This window comes from Hyaena hyaena, unplaced genomic scaffold (assembly GCF_003009895.1).
Source record: "Hyaena hyaena isolate Hyena2069 unplaced genomic scaffold, ASM300989v1 scaffold_195, whole genome shotgun sequence".
NCBI lineage: Eukaryota > Metazoa > Chordata > Mammalia > Carnivora > Hyaenidae > Hyaena > Hyaena hyaena.
In genome coordinates, this window is record NW_024080827.1 from 1,420,655 (window position 1) to 1,441,256 (window position 20,602).

A 20,602-nucleotide genomic window follows, 5' to 3' on the forward strand; every position below is an offset into this window, starting at 1 on the left:
CACCCAAGTGCCCCTGCAGGTAATTTTTTTTTAAAGTCTATTTATTTATTTTGAGAGAGAAAGTGGAACTGAGAAAGGAGTAGAGAGAGAGAGAGAATTCCAAGCACGCTCAACACTGATAGTGTGGCTCAATGCAGGGCTCAAAGCCAGCCTTGAACTCATGAACTGTGAGATCATGACCTGAGCTGAAGCCAGATGCTTAAGTGACTGAACCACCCAGGAGCCACATATTGCAAGTATTTGAGGGGAAGACCCTTTCCTTTGAAAATTTCAACATAACACAAAGGCAAAGTAGACTAAACAGTTGAGGATAGGCAAGTGTGAATAATTCTGGAGATTTGGAACAGAGTGGCTAGCTGTCTGGTATCCAGCTATGGGCTGACTTACTATTGGCTCGGTGTGTAACAGTTAACAAAGGGAATGATTGGCTTGCATATGGGAGGTGTGCCCCTAGGCAAGCTGTTGTTTATCTTTAGGAATCAGCTGGCCCTGGGTGGGGCATTTTCTTCCTTAACCTGTAGGTCCTTCAAGATGTCAAAACATCACACAATACAGAATGTACATTACATAATGAATACCATCACCTAGACACACAGAGTTAGGGGTTGAAGCTCTGTTCTCACATCACTTCTCAGTTTTCTCTGCATGTGTGCTTTGTTTTTTCTCTTCTGCTTTTCTCCATGTGGTTGGAAACATGGGTGTCAGCAGCTCTGAGCTGAGCTGCAATGTGGAAATCTCAGGCGGAGACTTTGATAAGTTGGACTGGAGTCATGTTCCTTCCATTGGACCCCTCCTCCCTGGCAAATAGCAGGATTCTGGGGTGAATGGCCCAGTCACCTAAAACATGTGGTTGGATTTACAGGGATTTGTAAGAGGAACAATTGTTCTCAAAGGTGTGGATAGCTGTTCACAGTAGAGAGGGACTCTATAGATTTCAGGTCTGCACTGGAAGAAAGTTATGGATAAGGTAGAGAAGCAAGTGAGCAGGAGGGCATTCTAGATTCACCTGAGGCTGCATCCAGATCAATGGCTCCCAATCTTCCCAGGCATGAGAAGCGTTTATGATACCCACAGCCTGGCCAGACCTCCCCACCACAGCACTCACACATTTACCAAAAGTGCTGGAGCAACAATTCGGTGAGGATGACAGCAGCTATCACAAGAGCTATTAGTACAACAGTTTGTGTGATGAGCTCACTCAGTCCCTGCTTACAGATAGGTGCTAGCCTTAGCCACAGGCAGAGAGGAAGAAAAGATCACAGACAGCGAGTGACTGGTGAAGCCAGGGCTCCAAATCAGGTCATGGAGACTCTAACAAAATCCTTGCACTTACTCTAGGCTGTTGCCAAAAAGTATCACAAAGGAAATTTGGTAATCTCTTCGCATTGAATTAATCCCAATGCTATATATTCTCGTTGTCATTTGAGCATGAATTGTGCATCTATTTATAAGAATGTCACAAATATCCTCCCGAAACCCTTCCATACCTCCCCTCAAGCCCACAGCCTCTCCACTCCTCCTACCTGACAGCACCTCCTCTGCAATCTTGGGTCCAGTGGTTAGAAAACTCTGAGATCACATAGGCTGCCACCTTCACTTGGGAAAGTATTGGCCACTCTGCTCCAGATGGGGAAGAGGTGAACGTACCAGTAGTTTGTCACCAGCTGATCCAGGTTTGTCCTTAGAACTTACAAGGTTTTCAATAGGAAAGCTGAGCTCTGAGAGTGACAGTGTCATCTGAGTGTGACAGCAGGGAGAGAAAGACAATAGAGTTTCACCCACAGTGTAAGGGGGAGTGGGGTTGGATTTAGTAACATAATGTCCTCTTCTGTTAACATCAAATGATTTAAAAACATAAAAGGAGTCATTAAACTTTTCCTAGTTTCTCTTTAAAGCAATCATCTGAATGAATTCAAAGATTTATTTTGTCTTAGATTTAAACTTCTTCTAACCACGTTCTATAACAGATTTTTCATGTTTCTTGTCAGTCCTATTTAGGTTGATGTTCTTCTCAGTATGATTGGGGGACCCATGTTCCCAGTTTTCAGGAGCATTGGTGACTCCATATCACAGCCATGTAGTGATCATATCCTGGAAAAGCATATTAGGATATAAAGAGATTTTCCTTCTCCTTGAATATTTCCATCTCTTTTCTCTTGATTGATGATCATACTACACTCCCACATGGCACCATATCATTGCTAAAGCCTTTACCACACCTTACTATGTGACACTTTTATCACAACACTGTCAAAAGTGGTTGTTATTTTATTCTTAATTAATTAATTCATTTATTTATTGGGCGTGGCCATTATTTTAAATTGAATTAATGATGAGCAAACTGACCTAAATGACTTCTGTAAAGTCCCAGAACTGGGGTGCCTGGGGGCTCAGTCGGTTAAGCGTCAGAATTTGGCTCAGGTCATGATCTCACGGTTTGTGGGTTTGAGCCCCGCGTCGGGCTCTGTGCTGACAGCCAGCACAGAGCCTGGAGCCTGTTTCGGATTCTGTGTCTCCCTCTCTCTCTGACCCTCCCCTGCTCACGCTGTCTCTCTCTCTCTCTCAGAAATAAATAAAACATTTAAAAAATTAAAAAAATAAAGTCCCAGAAATCATTTCTCTCAGGTGCACCAGATCTCCAGCTCCTGGTACAGCCTTTCTTCTGCTCTGACAGATAAAAGATGAAAAGTGACATCGTAACTCCAAATGGAGCCTGATGGCACCTAAGGACAGGATTCTGGAAGAATCCAGGAGTTGAACTTCTGGTAAGACTCGAGGTTGCCACCTGACCTGGCAGTGTTTCCAGTGGCAACGGGGGCCTAGTGAGGAAGGAGAGGCAGAAAGGGAACAAGGTTCCCTGGGACTTGTAGAGTTGAGGCTGAATAATTAAAAGGTGAGCGGTATGGTGATATACCTTCACATTAACCTGGTCACACTTTGCTACAGCTGGGCCTCTCACTTAGCTGTGCCCAGAGCTGTCCCATCCCCCAGAATGCCTGCCATAGCTGGTCAGCCTCATCCTACTGCGCCAGGGGTTAGCCCTCCCACCCGTGCACCCACAGTAGTCATGGCTGATCATTGCTGACAGCCAGACTGAGGCCAGCCTTGCATACCTGCACATCTCTGGTAGTCGCAGCCCAGCCACAAGAGGTGGGTATATGCCTGGTTGTGGTGATCAGGGTTGTGGGAGGGGATGGTTGTGCTATTGGGCACCACAGAATACTTTTGACACAAAGGTCAAAGATCACCACTTATTAAGCTGACCTACTTAATAAATAGTAACAAACTCAGAGAGTCAGACAAAATGCAGAGGCAGAGAATTATGATCCAAATGAAAGAGCAAGATAAACCCTAGAAAAAGAGCTAAATAAAATGGAGGTAAGCTGTCTACCTGGTAAAGAGTTCAAAGTAATGTTATAAAGACACTCACTGGACTTGAGAAAAGAATAAGTAAACTTAGCACTTTAGCAAAGAGAAAAAAACATGAGAAAAATCCAGTCAAATATGAAGAATATAATAACTAAAATGAAAAATGTACTAGAGGGCATCAATAGCAGAACGGGATACAGAAGAATGGATCAGTGATCTGGAAAACAGGGTAGTAGAGAGCAAGAAAGTTGAACAGCAAAAAAACAAAACAAAACAAAATAAAATAAAATAAAATAAAATAAATACAAAGAAGAAAGAAAAGAAAATGAAAAATGAAGGTAGGCTAAGGGATCTTTGATATAACATCAAGAGTAAAAACACTGGCATTATAGGGATTGCAGAGGAGAAGATAAAGAAGAGAGGGCAGACAATTTATTTGAAGAAATAATAGATGAAACTTTCCTCCCCTGGGAAAGGAAGCAGACATCTATGTCCAGGATGCTGAGAGCCTCCAAACAGGAAAACCCCCAAGTAGTCCACAACAAGACACATAAAAATTAAAATGGCAAATTTTAAGATACAGAGAGAATCCTAAAAGCAGCAAGAGAAAAGCAAACTTTTATGTACAAGGGAAACCCCATAAATCTATCAGTTGTTTTTTCAGTAGAAACTTTGCAAGCCAGAAGGGAGTGGCATGATACATTCTCAAAGTGCTGAAAGGGAAAAACCTACAACCAAGAATACTCTACCAGGGCAAGGTTATCATTTGGAATTGAAGGAGAGGTAAAGAGTTTGCCAGAGAGACAAAGTTAAAGGAGCTCATCACTATTAAACTGGCCCTATAAGAAATATTAAAGGGACTTCTGTAAGTGGAAAAGAAAAGGCCATAATTGGAAGTAAAAAAAAAAAATATGAAAAGAAACAACCTCACTGGTAAAAACAAGCATGTAGTATATGTAGTAGATTAATCATTTGTAAAGCTAGTGTGAAGGTTAAAAGACAAAGGTAGTAAAATTAATTATATCTACAAAAATTAGTCAAGGGATATATAAAATGAAAAGATGTAAAATATGATATCATATACATAAAATATGGAACATAAACATAATACATACACACACATAAAAATATAATGTTTTAAAATGGGTTCAAACTTCATCAACTTAATATAGATTGCTATATACATAAGATGTTGTCTATGAACCTCAGGGTAATCACAAACCAAAAACCTATAATAGATACACAAAAAAATAAAGAGTAAAGAATCCAAATACAACACTAAAAAAAAAAGTCATCAAATTATAAGGGAAAAGAGAAAGAAAAGAAAAGAACAGAGAAGAATTAGAAAACAATTAGGAAACAATTAACAAAATGGCAATAAGTGCATACCTATCAATAATTATTTTAAATGGGGAGCCTGGGTGGCTCAGTCGTTTAAGTGTTTGACTTTGGCTCAGGTCATGATCTCACAGTTTGTGGGTTTGAGCCCCATGTCGGGCTCTGTGCTGACAGCTCAGAGCCTGGAGCCTGCTTTGGATTCTGTGTCTCCCTTTCTCTCTGCCCCTCCCCTGCTCGCACTCTGTCTGTCTCTCTCAAAAATAAATAAACATTAGAAATTTTTAAAAAATAATAATTACTTTAAATGTAAATAGACTAAGTGCTCTAATCAAAAGACATAGGATGACTAAGTCAATTTAAAAAACCCCAAACATCTGTATGCTACTTATAAGAGACTCACTTCAGATCTAAAGACCCATATTGTTGGGAGCCATTCTGAGCCCACTAGTCAAGAAAGCTCCTGGTGAGGTTAAAGCAAGTTTGTACGGTCTCTTGCCAATAAGTTGACACCAATATCCACCCCCACTCAATTATTTCTGCTTGAGTACCGACCCCCAAGGTACCTTGGTGATCGGTATTGGGAGTGACTTGTCCCCTTATTCTGGACCTGGTATGATGATTGCACCTTGTGAAGGAACTTATTGTGGGAACATCTTTTGATTATGGGAACAGACATCGTGTCCCTAGCAGGCCCTGTTTCCCTCCATACTTTCCCTTGATCTATGAACAGGTTAATGACCCTTACTCATAAAAGATTGACCTTTATGTGTACAATTCTGTTTCTACTGTTGTGTTAGTCTTAGAGGTTCATACAGCTCAACATGTAAGTCAGGTAACCAGAAATGTCTCTCAAGCCCTAGCTATTCAAGAAATCATAAAACTAGACACAAAGGCAAATGCACTCAAAGAGGCTATTCTATGTATTGAAAATGAGCTAAACTCTTTAAAGGTATGGTTGGCTCTCCGGTGCCAGAAAGAATATAACTGGAAAACCAAGTCTTGCCCAGAGACAAAGAGCCTAACTTAGAGAGAGGGAACAGATAAGAGCAGAACATAAGTTACCACATATACCTTTGCTAACTGGTGATGTATAGCAGCCCCTTCCCTAAGGCCTACATTCCACAAACCCCTTCCCTTACCCTGGCAGCTGTGCTGAGGACGGATAGGAGGATCTACAAACCTGTAACTTAATCTTAGTGTTATTAAAATGTGAGCACCTTGTTATTTTCTTAGTTACTCAACGTCACTACAATTGGGGTAGTTCTGCAAGAAGACTTCTGTAAAACCTGTTTCTGTACATTTTCCAAAACATCTTATCACAGAGAACTAATCATTGTAAAAATTCCATTTTCTGATGCCATGTTAACATTTGACCTATAAGTAAAGACACCAAAACTGACGGGACAGAGATGTCTGCCTGGTGATCAGAAAGAATCTCGGGGCTCTCTCACTCCCTCCCTTGCTGACACCGTCCATTCTTCAGGGACTCCTGGACCTGGCCGGAGCTGGACTCCGGTACCATATAAACTGAAAGCAAAAGAGACTGAAAAAGATATTCCATGCAGTGAAAAGAAGTTGGATAGCAATACTTATATCAGACAAAATAAACTTTAAAACAAAACCTTTAATAAGAGACAGCAAAGAATTATGTAATTTTAAAAACATCAATTCAACAAGAGAACATAGCAATTGTAAATATTTAGGCATCCAACATAGGAGTACCAAAATATACAAAACAAATATTAACATACATAAACAGATAAATTAACAGTAACAACTGTATTAGATTTTAACATCTCACTTGCATTAATGAATAGGTCATTCAGACAGGAAATCATTAGGGAAACAAAAATTTTGAATGACACATTAGACCAGATGAACTTACTAGCCATATACAGATCATTCCATCTATAAACAGCAGAATACACATTCTTTTCAAGTGGGACATCCTCCAGGATAGATTACATATTAGGCAATGAAACTAGTCTCAGTAAGGGGTGCCCTGATGGCTCAGTTGGTTAAGCATCTGACTCTTGATTTCAGCTCAGATCATAATCTCATGGTTTGTGAGTTTGAGCCCTGTGTTGGCTCTGTGCTAACAGCCCTGTTTGGGATTCTTTGTCTCCATCTCTCTCTGCCATCTTCTACTTGTGCTCTCTCTCAAAAATAAATACACATTAAAAAACTAGCCTCAATAAATTTTAGAAGATTGATTCCATACCAAGCATCTTTTAAAAAAAAAAAATCACAACAGTGGGAAATTAGAAATCAATTTAAAAAAACACACAAAACACCCAAACCTCAAAACCCCACAAGCATTGGAAACTAAACAACATGCTACTAAACAACCAATGAGTCAATGAAGAAATCAGAGAGGATATAAGAAAATACTTTGAGAAAACTAAAAATGGAAACACAATTGTCCAAAATCTTTGGAACACAGCAAAAGTACTTCTAAGAGCAATGTTTATAGCAAATAAGCCTACCTCATGAAACAAAAAAGTGTCAAATAAACAATCTAATTTTACACTTAAAAGAACTAGAAAAAGAACAAAGCCCAAAGTTAGTACAAGAATGAAAATTATAAAAATCAGAAAGGAAATAAATGAACTAGAGACTAAAACAAAAACAAACTAACAAATTTTAAAAAACCCACACAATAGAAAATATCAATGAAATTAAGAGCTGGTTCTTTGAAAAGAGAAACAAAATTGGTAAACCTTTAGCCAGACTCATCAGGAAACATAGAGAAAACTCAAGTAAATAAAATCAGAAATGAAGAAAAATTACAACCAGAACAACAAAAGACTATAAGAGACTACAAAAAAATAAATGCCAAAAAATTATAAAACCTAGAAGAAATGAATAAATTTTTAGAAATATACAATATTCCAAAGTTGAAACAAGAAGAAAAAGAAAAGCTGAACAAATTGATTACTAGTAATGAAACAAAAGTCCAGGACCAAATGACTTTGCAGGTGAATTTTACCAAACATTTAAAAAAGAGGAAATGCCTAGCCTACTCAAATAATTTCAAAAAATAGAAAAAGAATACTAGCCCTTTATCTGATATGTCACTTGGAACTATCTTTTCCATTTCCATCAGTTACCCAAGGGATACAGGGGTGTTGATGTGTAGGGGCACATGTACCCCAATGTTCATAGCCACACTCTCAACAATAGCCAAAACATGGAAAGAACCTAAGTGTCCATGAACTGATGAATGGATCAAGAAGATGTGTTATGTATATACAATGGAATATTATAAAAATCGCCATAAAAAGGACGATTTCTTGCCATTTGCAATGACCTGGATGGAGCTATAGAGTATTATGCTAAATGAAATAAGTCAGCCAGAGAAAGATAAACACCATAGGATTTCACTCACATGTGGAATTTAAGAAACAAAACAAACGAACAAAGGAAATAAAAGAGACAAACCAAAAAACCAGACTCTTTAACTACAGAGAATAAACAAATGGCTACCAGAGGGGGAATGGGTGAGAGATGAGTGAAATAGATGAAGGGGATTAAGGAATACATATATCATGATGAGCACTGAGTGATGTATAGAATTGCTGATTCACTATATTGTACACCTGAAACTAATAAAACACTGTATATTACCTATATTGTAATTAGGTTTTTTAGAAATTCTTCAAAGGGTTTCTTTAGCTGTAGTTTATAAACTACAATCATTCTGAAACTCAGAGACCTGAATGTATTTGCAACTAGACACATAGCAAGGGGTTTCTCATGCTTACACTTTTCTTAGACATTTTATTCAAAGCAGTTACACCCTATCCATGATATATACATCTCTCAGGCATTTATTAAACCCTTCTCACATACTGGGATGGTTGTGAAAGAGGCCAATGATTGTCCCAAAGCCCAAATTGGCGCAATGTTCATATGATCTTTGGATCATAGAATGTGAGAGGAGGAATATGTAGTTAAATGTCATCAGTTTAAATTTATCAATTCAGTTAATTTGACAACTATTTACTGATGTTCCTATATAAAGCCCAGACAGATTATATGCCGCTCACATGGTCCTAGGGCATGTGAAGCAGCAGAGTGAAGCATCTGGGTACCGCCAGTTGCTATAACAAAAACACCCCAACCTTGGGGCTTCACACACTGAAACATCAATTCTCCCTCACATGAATGCAATATGGGGGTTTCCACAGTGGATTACCATGAACTAAATTCAGTTGTTGCCTTAAAACCCCAGCTTTGTCAGACTTTGTGACTGCAGCTACATAGATTATACATTTTGGCAGGATTCCGTCTTGGACATGGCTAATGACTTTTGCTCAATCTCTTTGGCACAAAGTGTCAAGGATCATTTGTGTGCAAGCTCATCGGGGCCTGCAAACCTGTTTCCTGTCCTGCCACAGGGGCACCTGGATGCTCACACTCTGTGCCACCAAGGCAGGGCCAGTAATGGGACAGGTCTTCCTCCCTCAGGAGTGACCGCACTGATGACCTCAAGCTGATGGGCTCCCAGGAAGAGCAGGTGGCTGCCACTCAGGAGCAGAGTCCTGAGAGACCAGCCTCCAGTCAGTCTTGGGAAGACTGTGGACTGAGACTTGAAGATCGAGTCCCGAGGCAGGAAAGGAAAAGTTACTCCCCCTACAGACCTCAGAAGCCAAGTGGGAAGCCCAGATTTACTCAGACTGTTTGGGGTTGGGGGCCAATATGTGCCTCATCCAGGGATTTTGTTGAGGTTGAGCCCTGTGTACAAATGGATCACAGAATCTGCCAAGTTTGTCCGGGGACCTGGGTGGCAGGTGTGTTAAAGGCAGCCCACAGGCCACCTCCCTCAGGCCCTGTAAAGCCCAAGGACCTGGGTGGAATCCAGGATTCTGACGCTGGGAAGTGTGTCGAGTGGCCCCTCTGGCAGTGGAGGCGCCTCTGTCCAGAGTCACTTCTTGGGGGCTCTGACTTCCTGCCCATGTGGCCCCATGCTGTGCTGCACTTGACACTCTGCTGCTGGCCTACTATTGGGCACCTGTGGAGAGCGAGTGGCTTTAGGGAGGGCTGCCAGACATCACTGTGTCCAGGTGTTCCCATCCTGCATTGCCCCCTCAGATACTGGGAAGGCGAACATATTTCTCATACAAAATGGAAATGGAACATTCCAGAACAACAAGTCAGGTCCCATAGACAGATGCTCTTCACACAAGGAGGTAGTGCCTCATCTCTAGGGACCATTGTATCTCCCTTGATTACTCACATGGGAATCTTTTGCTACCTGGAGATGGCTCCCAGGAAGGCCTGAGGATGCCTGGAGCTGGTTTACTGAAGGCTCATCCCAGCTATAAGATGATGTGTCCATGGGGTGGCAGCAGCCCTCTAGAGCCAGTGACAACTCTGTAAGACTTATTGTGGTAGAAGCCTATCAGCCAATCAGCTAAATTCAAAGTACAGCCCTTAGGCAACACTCTCATCTATGAGGAAAGCATTTTATCCCCCCTTCTTAGGCTCTGGCTAGCAATCTTGTTAGTAGGTGACAATGACAGTTTTATTAGACACTCCCCTGTGGAATTAAGTGCTCTGGAAAGCTGCTGCTGCAAGCTTGGATGACATTTTCTGTATCCCTTGTGGATGCTCATGGGAAGGTGCAAACTTGGAAGAGACTCACTGCAGCAACGTGGCAGCATCTGTACCTCCACCCATTATTGACTAATCTGCCATAACCAAACAGGCTGCAAAGATGGGCCTCCATATTCTTGCCAAGGAGACTGAAATGGCTTGCCAGCACTGTGGTTCCTGTCAGTAGTTGATCTGTCTGCCTGAAGGTGGACCAGGACTCAGGTCTCTGGTTGGCCTTGTCCATTTCTAGCAAATTGAACACATTTGTCCTCTACTGCCATCATGTGGCTACTTCTGGCATCTCTCAGCTTTTAACAACCCTATAAGGAGTTGCCATTCTTGTGCATGGGATGGATTCTGGCCACACCAGAGTAGCTCTGGAAATAAACTGTGCCATATATCTTAGATATGGGAATAACTTCTGGTCACATGATGTCATGCCATTGATAGCAAAGAGACCCTGACAGTGAGCTAATGAATATGATATTCAATGGACATTTCATGTTCTTTCAAATTCTGAGGCTGGTGGCATCATCAAGAAATAGAATAAACTTTAAAAGAAATGATTAGTAAAGATTGCTAGATAAGCCATGTTATCAACATTGCAGACTACTCATATAGCCAGTGTGAGCATTAATGCAGATGGAGCTCAGAAGGAACATTCCCTTTGAAGATGTTGCTTGGAAAGAATTAAAGCAGAAGAGATAGGGGTATGGGAAGATTGGCTCTTCATATCCATGAATCCACCCTAATAATGCAACCAGTACTCTTTTTAAAATTTTTTCCCCACTAACCCTACAGTGTGAGGAGCATGACTTTTTTCATCATCAGGTGCCATTATTGGTGACAACTTGGAGAGGGCATTGCTTCTACACTACCTGTTTTTGGTAACTGGATATAAAGCATCACACAGCATGATAATTATGATCAATAGACAGAATTTTTAAAGCCTAGACTACTCTTACATCAGTTCAGTTGTGAAGCCCAATAGGTGATAGCATTGGACAATGCAAGTTCTACTATGGTACCCCAACCCCTATAGTTTTGACCCATCTGGATGAGAAATCTGAGTGTGAGTGAGTAATGGGTTGGCAAGGGGAGATGTAGTAGTTGCTAGATTAAGACAAACAGATTATGTAATTATAAAGGGAAACCACATACCTAATACCTGGAGAAGGAACACCCTTTACATTTAGGCAGCGAAATTTCCACTTCAATTATATTTAAGCTGTAGAATTTTGAGCGAATTTTAAAAGGTTTTCTATCACTTTTTTTTGATGTTTCTATTTTGTTCATATATTGTTTTGACTTTCTCCATAACCTCCTTCAGTTCTTTGGACACATTTAAGACAACTGTTTCAAGTCTTCGTCTAGTATGTCTGTCATTTCCTCTTTCTAAGGCACAGCTTCTGTTGCTTAATCACCCCCTGCCTTTGGATGAGACATAATTTCTGTTTCTTTATATGTCTTTTTGCTGTTGGTATGTTGAATATGGGACAGTTCAATCTAATAATGTGGTAATTGTGGAATCTAGAATATCCTCATTTCTCAGGGCTTACTGTTTTTATTATTGTTGTTGTTTTGAATGTTGTAGACTATCTTCATGCCATAGATCACCCTGGGGTGTAAATCTAAGATCTTCTCAGTTCTTTTCTGAATCTGCGTCTTTAACTGGGAATCCCAATTACTTTGTAATTTCCTCTTACATGTGCAGTTTCTTTTGAATGTCCTAGTTTTTAATGTCTGGCTCTGAAAAGGAGAACAGGAGAAAAAAGAAGAGATAGAAAAAAAGGCACTGGTTCTCTAAGCACCGTGGACATGTCATAAGCCAGAGATGCAGTGCCTTGCAACCATGGGGAAGAAGTAAAATGATGGCTGGTGTCTCTATGTTTGCACCTCTGTACTTAGAAGCAGCAATTTGTGATCAAAGCATAAACCCATAGTTTTGAGGATAGAATCCTTATTTCCCAACTGATACTTACAAGCTGCATGCAGACTGGCTCATGAGCGTGTCTCATGAGCGTACAGCTCATGAGCGTACAGCTGCCTGCCACAAGACTGAGGTAGAAGATGGGAAGCCCCTGCCCAGCTAAGAGAGGAAGTTGATTTCAATCAATTGCAACTTACTGTCCAAGGCATCCCCTAGAATATGCAAGTTCTCAATAGACTGCAGAGTGCTGTAATAGTACACTGGGCAGACTCTGCTAATATAATTGTTGACTGGGTGGAGAGACAGATACCTGCTGCTTCCTCCTCTGTGATCTTTCCTTCCCTTTCCTTTTTGAATTGAATGAGGACACTTCTTCATGATATGTCATGAATAGGTTAGCCAACCTATGAATCTTCCAGTATTTCCAGTAATAAGGACTTCACTGCATCACAGAGAACCTTGATCTGTTATTTATTGAAAGACTACTATGGGCAAGTGGTATTGGCCCATATTTATTAAGCCTTACTCTGTGCCCAACATCATGTAGACCATCACTTCTACCCAATGAAGTGTGTGCAATCGTCTCTTTATTTTTCAGAAGAGGAAACAAGACTTAGGATTTTGTGTTAATTTCTCATGGCAGATTCATATTTAAAACGTGGTTCTGAAACTAACATCTGTCCATACTGCCTCTAATGGTGAGGAATCAAAGCAATTTAAGATATGAGCCTTGTGTACAGGTGTTTGAGATCTTGCTGGGGCAGAAGGTTATGAAATTAATGCTTGTTTAGGGAGGACAAAGAAGTAATAGAACAACTGCTTTGGCCTGGGGAAGCATAGCAATAGTTCAGGAAAGGCACAAGATGGAGGAGGAGCACCTATATACAGGAATATGGGGATAGAGACAGACATTTCAAACTGAGAGTGGGCTTTGAGCATGGTGGTTAGCCCTGTAAAACCCTCCCATGGAGACACTCAGAATTTCCCTCCTTCTCCCTTTTCTTGTACAGTAGTTATATATGCATAGATTCCTCTGCCAGTAATCTATAGTTTTTTATTCGGCGGAACCACAGCTTCTGGATAAATACTAATTTTTAAGTGGATCAAGACCTTTCCTTTTAAGGTGATTTAAAATACTGTTCGGCCAACTTCATTGTACTTCAGATTCATCTGTAAAGCTGTTAAAACACAAATTTTTGTGTCTCATTTTCAGAGACTTCGGTTCAGTATGTTTGGGTTGGGACCTGATAATTAGCATTTCTAAAGCTGCCCAAGTGATGCAGATGTGTCTGCTCCTCAGGCCACACTTTGAGTAGCACTGATTTAAATTGCATTTCATCATTTAAAAGATACCAGGCAGCTATATAGTGGTTTTTCTTTGTACTTTATTTCCTTGAGAGTTGCTCTAGTGAGTTTGAAGTTGGGCATAAAGCAATCTGTGCCCAAACTCATGCTAGACTGTGATGTTTATGTAGTAAAAGCTACAGGCTATAGAATTGGGCAGACCTAATTCCCCTTCCAGTGTAAAACCTCATGATCTGTTGGATGTTACACAACTCACACGCCTCTAAGCTACTAGAGTGTAGTTTATAATAAGGAATAAAACTGCTAACCTCATAGGGATGTGGTGAAGATTATATTAGGGACAAGTGAAAGTCATAGAACCTTTTTAATAAGCAGAATTGATAAGTGTGTCATAATAGATGGTTGTATATTTTTGTTAGAAACTCATTGGCAGTAAATCTCCTCTGTCCTCCACCCCTCAACCATCAGACTTCTGTATCTCTAGACAATCACCAAATGTATTGTCCTGGTCCCTCCACTGACTCTGAGCTCCAAGGATGTTAGACTTAGTCTGATACATCATAGTAGATCATAAATAATATAAAAAGGACAAGATACATATACAGGCTGAATTAGTATTTGTTAACAGATTTCATGTGAAAACTACCTATAAATTAAATGAAATTACCACTGCCTGGGGGACACTCCAGAGATTTTGATTTAATTAATTTAGTGTTTGTCAACGTTGGATGTACATTAAAATCACCTGGAGAAATGTAAAATTCCACATCTCTACCAATTACTTCAGAATCTCTGGGGAGGGGACTGAAACACCAGTAGTTCTTAAAAGTTCTCATAGGTAAGTTCATTGTGTAATATGGGAATCATTTGACTAAATGGAGAGAGAAGCAGTGGATTCCTAATGTGTTCTTAGATAAAGATAAATATAAAATTAAGGGGAAGCGAATCACTATTTTGCATGCACCTGATAAAATCTTATTGTCTGCCCTTTCCATCTTTGTTCATTTCTTTTACTTTCTGAGTGTTTAGAGTTGCTCTCTTTCACGTTCACTTCTCTCTCTTTTTGGTTATTTGCTATTGCTTTTGGGTGACTGTGCTGGGTTGAATAGTGTCTCCCAAAACTTCAACTCTATGTGGAACCTGTGAATGTGACCTTAATTGGAAACAGAAACTTTACAGATGTGATCAAGGTAAGATGAGGTTATACTAGATAAGGATGGACTCCAGTCCAATGATTGTTGTCCCTCTAAGAAGAGGGAAATTTGGATACAAGACACACAGGACATGATCCATGTGACGACAGAGTCCGGGACTGGAGAGATACTCTACAAACCAAGGTGTGCCAAGGTTTGTCTGCAGCCGCCAAGAGCTAGATGACAGGCCTGCATTGCTGTTTGGCTGAAAACAATTTTATAGGGAGGCTGGGGAATACAGTGGATAGATGGATGGCCAGTAAGACGTGTTGGCACTGCTGTGGGTGTGGTTTTCTGCATAGAATGAGTGCTGAAATGTGATTTTCTGAAGGAGGAGAGAGATTTCCAACACTGAGCAGTGTTAAGAGATGTAGACATGCCATCCTTCAGAACCTCTTACCTACCTGAACGCCTCCCATCTCTTGCTATCAAGGGAAATAATTCTTTAAGGGACACACACACACACACACACACACACACACTAACCTTTTCACTTCATATTCAGAAAGTCCTCAGAGAAAAAATACGGAATGCCAAGTTGTATGCAAGCTAATGCAAAGTTTGTGTTGTGTCTTTCAAGATAGGACATGACCAGAATTTTGACCATGAAGGGAAACTTAAGCTTATGAAACCTCCTCTTTGTAGGGAAATGGGAAGGGATATATTCATGGAAGGGACTGAGGCATGCTGTTCACTTCACAGCTCAGTCCACATCTAAAACCACAAATTTCATTCTTCTCCCACCAAGTGGAAAAAACCATGAGCTTCAGACACTAAAAGGCCTGGGGGACCTCTAGACCTGGTGTCGCACTTACAGACTGCCACTTCAGTCTTTGTAACCCTGGTAATTTGCTCAGATCTTCTGGGCCTCGATTTCTTCTTCTGGTAAAGAAGGATGATAACACGTACCAGACAGGGTTGTTGGGGGGATTATATAAGAGAAGATGCAAAGTCACTGTTGGTATGTAGTAGGTTATCAATATAGTGGTTTACATTCCCTTCTGGACTAAGAAAAGATCCCATTAACTTAAAGAGTTTACATCAGGAAATGTTGAACTCCCTCCACATCTGGTTCTGTGTTGTGAACTTTAGATAGTTACTTGTGTTAAACAGCACTAGGTAGCACTTGTGTTAAACAGTGCTGGGTGCTTGAGATTTATTGACCAATGTGAATCCTACAGCAGCCCTTAAAGGTGGGTTTCATTGTCCCCATTGTTGAGATGAGTTCATTGGAGTTCAGAAGAGTTAAATAATTTGTATAGAGACGCTGGGCAGGAAGCATTAGTGGCAAAACTCTAACCAAGTCTAGGTGACTCCACCATATTGGAAACAAATATCCCCTCAGTTTGGTCAGTGGCCAAACACCGTAAGTGAAATAGAAGAATCATCACCTTTATGGACTGAAAGAAATCTTAACGAATCCTTGGGCCTGCTCTGGTTGGTTCTCCAATGTTCCCATCACCCAGACCAGACCAGGGTTATTATTTAATGACCCCAGGAAGTGTTCAACCATCTTTTCTTATCTCTGAACTATATGGAGCGGAGATGTATGAGCGCAAGATGGGGGTCACAGGGGTGACAATCTGTGTAGAATTTAAGGAATATGTCTTTACTATGTTGTGCCTAGGAGAAGCTTGGGGAGGATCAGAGATGTTGGCTCAGTTCTCTGTGGTGTGGAGGTAAGGTTTAAAGGTTAGGTCCTGGGCCCTGTCCTACAATGGTTCTGCAGCCTTCGATGTTTCTGAACATGCCTAACGTGAGCCAGTCATTGGAATATAAGCACCATTAAAAGAGGGATTTCGTTTGTTTGTTTGCTTGCTTGCTGCTATTTCCTCTTCTTAGAACATTGTCTGGTATATAGTAGGAGCTCAGACTAGATAACAAGTTAACTAATTAATTTCAGGGCATTTGCACTGATTGTTCCCTCCGTTTGGAACATCTTTTCCTTAGAGAGACACCTGGGTTGATTCCTTACTTCACTCATGGTAGGCTCAAAAGTCACCTCTAGGTAGGGGTCTTACTTGCCGTTGCATCTAATACTGGCTACCATCCATTGCTTTTACTGCTTTCTCCTTTACTTTTTCCTCTCATTACTTGTATATATCTGAGTTTATTATCACTTTCCCTACTGGTAGTTTTATGGGTGCAAATCATCCATCTCTTGTTCACTACTAGCACTTAGAAAAGAGTAGTCTGGCAGAGTAAGTGCTCAATAAATTATGTGTTAAATGAATGAATGCATGCAGACTCCATGGAAAAAGCTTAGCACAATGCCTGGCACATGGCAAGTGGGAGATAAATGTTAGTATTGATGATGCTGATGATGACATTTAAATGTCACTGTGAGGCCACTCTGGACTGGCCACTGATGTTGCTCAGTGTTAGTCCTGGTAGGCTGGTGGGTGTAAAAGGCCAGCCTTCTACCTCACTTACCATCTTCTCTGCCACCACAGGGACTCTACAGAACAGTGCTTTCATCATCTCCTGCTCCTTGCTTTTTGTTCTTCATGGAATTGTGATGAAGCCTTGGAGGGCACATCATCCTCTCACCTCAACTCTTGAATTAAAATACTTTGAGGTACTTTATAGTGAGATGTAAATTACTAATAGCAGTGTTATCCCTGCATCCCACCATATTCTAAGGATGACTTCTCCCATCTTCTAGGGTTTTCTCATCTCTCTGCTTTCACACATGCTGCCATCTACCTAATGTGTCTCCATTCTTCCCCATTTTTTTTTTTACCTAAAGGTACTCTTTCCAAATCCTAGCTCTAATGTTACCTCTTCCATAAAGTTCAACCTGAGGTCTTCCAGCAGTTTCCACCCCCTTGCTCCAGTTTTCCATGCTGCCTTTCCTCTCTGTCCCTGGAATCTTAAACTCAGGACACTGTACTCACCCAGGACCCTAGCACCTAGGTCAGAAATAAGCTTCCCAAGGTTAAGGGTTCCACAAATTGAAGGTGGTAATGGACTCTGACTTGAGTCAATGGCAGGCATTCGTCCAACATGTGGACTTGGCTTAAAAACTTGGGTTCAAATTCTGACTCCCCTCTTATCATCTGTGAGACCCTGAGAAGTGTCTTAATCCCCAGGTTTCCCACTTAAAGTCAAGGATCCTAATTTTATAGCTCAGTAAGTGTCAAACACCTCAGTGTTTCAACAGTGGATGAAAGAATAAAGACAGGGATTCTGGAACGTGTCACTTTTGGGGTGACATAAATAAATAAGAAGTCACTCCTAAGAACTTTTTTGACTAAAATATGGTACCTGTTTATTAATTCATTTGGAGCCATATGCAGAGCAACCAAATAATGCCATAGTTATATATATATATTTAAAAATTTAATGTTTATTTATTTTTGAGAGAGACAGACAGACAGACAGACAGACAGAGTGCAAGCAGGGGAGGTGCTAAGAGAGAGGGAGACACAGAATCCGAAGCAAGCTCCAGGCTCCAAACTGTCAGGACAGAGCCTGATGGGGGCTCAAACTCACCCCCCATGAGATCATGACCTGACAGGGAGTCTGATGCTTAACTGACTGAGCCACCCAGGTGCCCCAGCCATAATTATATTTTTTTGAAAAATGCTTTACTTTCTTTATTAATTCAGCAGAAATTGTATCACACTGAAATCATCATTATGATGACTGAGCACAAAGACTCATCCTCAATGCCTATATACACACAACTTTGTGGGTTAGGAAAACATGTACTGAAGTAAACAGCCTCTGAAAATCACACACAAGGAAGTGTGATAGCAATTTTCAAACACAAACAAAAAAATTGCAAATCATGTTTAAAAATCTGCTATATTCCCATAGCATAAACGTTCCTAACTTACAGAGAAGTCGGAGAGCTTTACAGTCTACAGAGGAATAATGACATGACATTTCCTAATAGTCTCCATTTACTTTTGCCTCATTACAGTTATTTGTTCTTTTAATCAAAGGCTGAAGATTTTGCAGAAGGTGCTCCTGGATTCATGATAGTAAATTCAGGCCTCTCTAGTGAACTGTCTTCTGGTCTATATCCTGGTATATCTGATAGATTATCTAGAGAAAATCTGCTTGACTTTAATGTTTGAATTATCCTTATAGTTGGATTTGGTGGCAGTAATCTCTGGAACAGTGGTCTGTTCTGGGGTGATTCTCTCTGATCATAGTCTGCTGTGTAGTGGTGGTCTCTTCCTTAATCGACTGCTCTGTGGGGGTGGTTTCTGCAGTATAATGGACACTGTGGGGTGGTCTCTAGGACTTGGGTCACCTTTTTAGAGAAGGGTGGAGTAGTCTGTTTCTCGGAAAAGTAATGTTTTGCATTTTTAGAACTTGTTGGAGGAGCCCTTTTGATGATAATAGGCCTCCAGGAATTAAGCTCTGCATAATCATAGCTGGGACTGTTAATCCAGTGAATTACACCAATCTGAGATTGGATTCTGGAAACCTACCACCATACAGGCTGGACCTCAGACCATGATTTGAGTGCTCATGATTTGAGTGCTCATAGATGTTATTCTGGTGACTCAAGGAATGAGCAATTTGTCTTCAGTAGATCATCTTGGATTTAAAACACTCCATGAAGGAAGCTGGATTACCAGCAAGGACACAGGAAAATTTGTGGTCCAATTGGGAGCACACAATCTTCCTGGCAATACCTTCTTCATGCTACATCATTGTCAAACTGCATGTAACCTGGTCTGGGATGACAGTCATGCTAAGGACCATGTACTTTTGTTGCCAGCTTCCCTGCACATATTGTGGGGTTGCCCAGAGGGAGCCATTGATCCTTGGTTGTTATACTGCTTTGTCCTTTCCAAAATTCCTGTTGACCCCCCACCAAGAACGCCTAAGCAGCCAGGAGGAGGAAGGGGAGAGCACAGTGAGGGTATGGATCCTAATGGTTTCAATTTGGTGGGAACCTGTTTGACACAGAGCAGGTGAGTCAATGCTGGGAAGTAATTCAGCAACTCAGGGCTGTAGGATGACCCTCCCTCCACTCTGACACATGCCTTCCTGCTTTGGGAGATCAAGAATCCTTCTGACTCCTGGAATTACTAGACTAACAGCCCATCTATTCACATTTCTCCTTGACCTGAGTCTTGAACATTAAAAACCTCTTTCACCATTCTCTGAGCCAAATTAGGTCTCATCCCTCCCTCACTCACTCCTTCAATAAGCATTTATGGAGCACCTGCTATATGCCATGTAATAGATAGATATTGAATTAACTAAGGTGAATAAGAAAGTGTCATGTATTAAACACTTAGAGGCAATTATTTGGGGGGATTTAAATAGCACTGACCATGAGTTTGCCACAGTTCTGTCACCAATTTGATTTTGACCAAGTGACTCTTTCTCTGACCTCAGTTCTCCTAGATACTGAGGTGTTAAGTGTGATATTTGCCAAAGTCTCCTCTGGCTCCATGTGCTGGATTTCTAATCCGTTAGTTCTACATGGACTCAGGTGACTACACCATGAGTAGGACATGACAAGTAACATGAAAGGTGATGTTTGATCCATGGTTCAATATGTGTGGGATTTGGCCACATTGAGATCGATGGGTTTGTGAGGGGAGTTTTGGGGTATGGCAAGAGCCTAAGGAAAGGCATGAAGGAGGGGAGGTCATCCAACTTGACTGGGCAAAGGGAATCAGAGTGGGTGGGATGAATTTCTATCACAACTTTTACACTAGAAAGATGAAGGGAAGGATGGTTCCTAATTGATTTCTAGAGCCCTGTTGTGGCATAGTGCTGGGGATGTAGAGAGCTCTCAATCAGTGCTTTAAAAAATAGATCATTACATAAACAAGATGAGCCTGTTATGTAACAGATGTGAGAGTGAAGGCTCAGACCAATAAATAAATGGCTCAAG